The sequence below is a fragment of the Blastomyces gilchristii genome (genome assembly GCF_000003855.2).
Source record: "Blastomyces gilchristii SLH14081 genomic scaffold supercont1.13, whole genome shotgun sequence".
NCBI classification, from domain to species: Eukaryota; Fungi; Ascomycota; class Eurotiomycetes; order Onygenales; family Ajellomycetaceae; genus Blastomyces; species Blastomyces gilchristii.
The window spans coordinates 1,099,705-1,105,281 of record NW_003101670.1 but is presented as its reverse complement, the minus strand read 5'-3'; positions in this window follow the sequence as shown (position 1 = coordinate 1,105,281).

Below are 5,577 nucleotides of genomic sequence, written 5' to 3'. Positions count from 1 at the left end.
TAGTGAGTAATAACTGTATACATCTCATCTCAGAGAAATTGAATGTTATAGTGAATTAACCGCAGCTGAGAAATGTACATTATATATGACAGTTTCTTGAATTGATCTTATATTACTGCAGATTCATCAAGAATTTCACATGAATATCTGTATCACTCTCAGATCTCTTTTCAGAGAAATGAATATAAATCTGTGAAAGAAGAAGTTTCATTCAATCTGTTATGTGTGAGAAGGCTTTTCTCACACTGAGAGAACATGTAATAATATTCTCAGTGCTTATTCAATCAGATCATAATAAACCTTTCTACATTAAAACAGACACATTTAAATGAGCTATCAGAGATGCTCTTCTACAGATGAGTAAGAACAGCAAGCTGCATCTGATGATGTATGATGATAGAAAACTATCAGATGCTGAGCTCAATTACTCAGTGTATGAAATGAAATTGCTAGCAATCAAGCACATGCTGATATTGTGAGATAGATATATTGACAACAGATATATAATAATAGTGATCACAGATTACAAGAGTCTCATCTATCTACAATTGACAATGAAATCTTTCAAATACTTAACATGTTAAATCTCAGAGTTTCAAGTGTATAATCTTCATATTAAATACTGAAAGAAATCAGATGCTGTGATACCTGATACAATCAGTCACAGACTCAATTTCATAAGTGAGAGTTCTGTGAACTAGATATAAGAGAAGTTCATATTAAACACACTGAGAGAGTATAAGAAATCAGAATGAGTGAATACAATAATCTCTTACTTAAAGAATGACAAGATATCAGATAACAAGTGTCTCATGAAAGTAGTAGAAGAGATACTTCTGAACTTCAAGCTGAGAAAATTAAAAAATAATGTTGTACTTTACTATGATCTAGAATATGTAAAAGCTCTCTAACTGAAACATTCATTTAAACACAACTTAGTGACTCACATGCACAAGGAATTCAGTCACTTAGAAAGCTCTGAACTTATGAATATACTTAAATCAAGAGCATACTGATCAAGCATGACTGAGAACATTCAGATATATACTCACAAGTGTCTGAATTATCAGGTTGTGAAAGAATCTAAGAAAGAGTTAGAATATGAGAAAGTGTAACATCAGATGAAGTGTATAATACAATTATTCAAATAATGAGAGATGAATCTCATAGACATACTGTCATGAACATCAAATGAAAATCAATGAATAATCACTACTATTGATTACACTACTGACTGGCCAGTTATAAAAGCAGTTCTAGAGATAATAGAGAAGATAGTGATAAAGTTTCTACACAATGAGATCTATATTAACTATGAAATGCTGTATGAGATTCTAACTGATAATAATATGAATCTTGTAGAAGAAGTAGTGAGGCATTTCATAGACCAGTTACAGACAAGACATTGTAGAACAATATTATATCATCTGTGAATGAATGAGAAAGTGAAACACTTGAATGAAATCTTGAGCAACATGCTGATAAAATATCTAGTGAGCAAGCCTACAAGATTATGAGATGAATATCTCAGTCAGATGCTATTAATCATGCAAATTCAGCAGCATGCAGTCTCTAAGCATTCATCATTCTACCTGTTGCATGAATTGCATCCGCGCATTCTGAAGAATACTTTGAAAAAGATGAGAGAGAGAACAGCAGTTGCAGATGCAACAGTCACAGACACAACAGTTGCAGACACAACAGTCACAGACATAGCAGAAACAGCAGTTACAGATACAGCAGCAACAGTCATAGATGCAACAGTCACAGACACAGAATCAAGATTGAAAGAGATCAGTCATGCACGTGCAAAAGCTAACAAGTTACTTCTGAATTAAGCAATTCAATCAAAAAGAATACAAGACACACTAGTTAAGAAATTAAGTCTCAAGATGAGAATGTGAGTTCTTATATATAATAAGAGTTCTGAGAAGTTTCAATCTAGATGATTTGAGCTCTATAAAATACTTAAATCATATTCTCTAAGAACTTATGCATTGAAGGAATCAGAGAAACAGATCTTACACAACTTGATAAATGATTCACATCTTATAAAGATGAAGATGCAAGACCTGAGTGAATTATAATTATTCACAGCACTATCATCAGTATTGAAAAAGAAGAGACTTATAATTGAAAAGTCTCACAAAGAAAGAGAAATCATAGATGCTTATAAATCAGATAATCTCACTTATTCTAATCTTTTCACAATTATAAGAAAAGAATGAGAAGAAATGAAGAAATCAGATGAACACTACACTTTAATAAGTGATGAGACTGTAGCTGATCATATGATAACATGCTGCAGATAGCAGATGTAATACAGTAAAGAGTGATCTTAAAGTGACAGACTTACATATGAGTCAGATTATAGAAGAAAAAGAGATTCAGAGTTGAATTTAACTGTTTACATCAGTTTAATTGCAGAGATTATAGAGAATGAATTATCTGAAATATCTGTGAATATATGAGACTAAGTTATCTCAATCTCTGAGAATACTCAGAGATCAGATGAGATTAGTTTCAATAAGCTGTTTACTATAGTAGTCTGAGCAGGTGAAGAGAGACAGTATAATACATAAGACAGAATTACAAAAGATGAAAGCTGTCAAATCTAGTCACTGAATACTGTATCATGTAGAGATCATGTCAGAGTAGTGACTAGCAGATAAAGAAAAAGTATAAGAAAAGAGAAATGAATTGATTATCAATTATAAGAGTTGACTGTAAAAGACAAATATTATTATACACATCTTATTCATTTTTATACATCACATATTTAATCTATTTTTAATATCATATCATCTGAAAAACATCAAAAATGAAGGAAATCTCAAAGCTCAAGATCTGTAAGAGATTCAAGAGCTGCAAGCTGCTCTTATAATAACACTGCATATATCTCTGAATTCTCTATCACTCTGTGTATGATATTAATGTCATTTATCACAAGATCAACTGAAATGCCAATATAGAAATGCATACATGTATGTGTAGAAAAATTGAAGAAGAGTATGAGATCTGCAGAATCAGAAGTCAAGACAGAGAGAGTGAAGACAGAAGAAATGAAAGAAGAAGAGAATACAGAACTAAATGAATAACAGTAGAAGTCACTCAAGATTAAACACTTACAATCTGATATGCACACAACCTTTCTCATAGAGAAGGGAGAGAAAGTGATAGAAGAAGCTTGAGAGTGAGAGAAAGTAGTCTCAGCAGTATTATCATCTTCAATTAAAATGATCTCTGACACTGAAGTAACTAAGAACTATTATCAGTGTATAAAACTGTAAAAGCAGAGATAATAATTACTGAATAAACACTCACTGATCTTAGAATTGTATATATAATTACAACATGCACAAGACTTCTCAGAAAGAGAGAGAGAAACACAGAGAAATACAGAAAGCAGAATATAGCATGTAAATAACTCATTCTCATAATAACATCTCAGACAAGATATACAAGTCTCATACTTATAGATGTAAAAGAGTACAATATCTGCATTCTCATTTTGAAAAACATAGATATCTTTTGCCTGTATTATGAAGTCAGATGACAGATATCAGAGAATAGACTGATACAGATCTATTATCTTAAAGAAATTCATTAGAGCAGATATACCTGTAATATTGAACTTTACAGTTGTAAAAAGTTTCTTGATATCTGTGAATATCATGACTTTATGCATAATAAAACTCATAATGATTTTCTCTAAGAACAGAAAAATCAGCATCAGAAAGAAAAGATGAAAAAGAAAAAGACTTACAATCTTAACACTGTTAAAGAGAGAGATGATTCTCTGATATGAATAAATAATTATCTTATCATGAATATTTAAAATAAATGTAATAATCAGTGTCTGTGACTGAGCTTTAGATAGTTATATTATACACAGTCTTTATACAATAAATTGTTCTAGAAGTTAGTAAGAAGAATGAGAGTATACACACTAAGAAACATGATTTATTAAGTCTATACAATATCTTCTTTAGACTGACCGTGTGACCGTGTCTGAAACCAGGATCAAACTTTACAGTTATCACATTGTCTAAAAGCATTACTTCTGGTCATGATTTATATTCATCACATTAATTTCAAATCATGTTATTTCAAATATTAAAGATTTCAGATTCACTTTTCAAATAAAAATCTAGTTTTAGATAAAGAATATGTTTGAATTCTTAGTCACATTTTTATTCTGATCTCATTATTGAGAATGATATTAAATGAGATTATGAAATCATTTCTCACTTACATAATATTATACCATAGTGCTCATTTGTTAAAAATTCAATAGAGAGTATTATCAAATATCATTACTTTTCTAAACACAGATTATAATTTATATAATTTTAATTATGAAAAAAATATAAAATACAAAAAAAAATAAAAAATAAAAAATAAAACAAATACAAGAAAAAATCACAATAAAAAAAAAATAAAAAAAAAGAGAAAGAAAAAAAAATAAAAGAAAAAGAAAAAAATAAAAAATAAAAATAAAAAAAATCAAGATCACAGAGCTGTAGTATCTTTAAAATACTTACTTCTTAGAGTCTTTATAATATTCATCATTAACTGTGTATTTCTCACAGTGAGAATAACACAGTTACAATGAGTCATTGTCTTAATATTATCTAATAAATAATCAGTATATATCTGTATAAATGTGAATAATTAGAAAATATACACTTAAAAAGTGTGATCAGAGTGAACTCTGCTGCTACTTGAATGATATCAAGAGTAGAATACTGAAATCAATAATTCTCTTCATTGATTTCACAGACAAGGCGCATGAAGATGATCTTGAGAAATATAAGATTTCTCAACTTCTGATAAAAACAGATCTCACAGAGAGACTCTATTTTCATGATATCAGAGACTGAGTATTATCAAAAAGCATTACTTTCATGCAATATATATGTACTTACTACAGCAATTCACTCTCTGTATATATAATTAAGAGTTACAGCTTTCTCACATCACACAGCTCTCTCTGAGATACTGTCATTGATTTGCAACTCATACAGTCTTTCAGTTCAGCACACACTGTGTGTATACAGTTCTATGTGCTGAAGCTGTGTTAATCATTATAGTCTGATGTGATACTCACTTTTCACAGACCATGTTTTGTTTGAGAAGAGAAAGAAAGACACAACTATTATTTTATTAAGAGAGAAATGAATAATTAGTATTATTGAATATAATTTAATTCATCTGTATTTAAAATTTGATTAGTCTATACTCTTCAATTTGAGAGTTTCTATAAGTGTTTTAATAGTTTTCATATCAGCTTGAACTTAGTGATGAGTTGAAGAAGAAGAGAAAAGAGAGAAGAAAGAAATGAGAATAACTTATCTTTATAATATGAAAATAGAGAATCACTGTAATCATTCTCTCTAGTAATAAAGATCTGTTTTCTGTATGTATTTCTGATATAGATTATATGATAAATGCATATAAAGAATATTAATAGTGTATGTATAAAATAAAGATAATATTACTATGCAACACTGTAGTCATTTCTGACCATCTCTGAAAGCTGTAGTAGTGCTGTATCTCGTCAATTTGATAAGTATA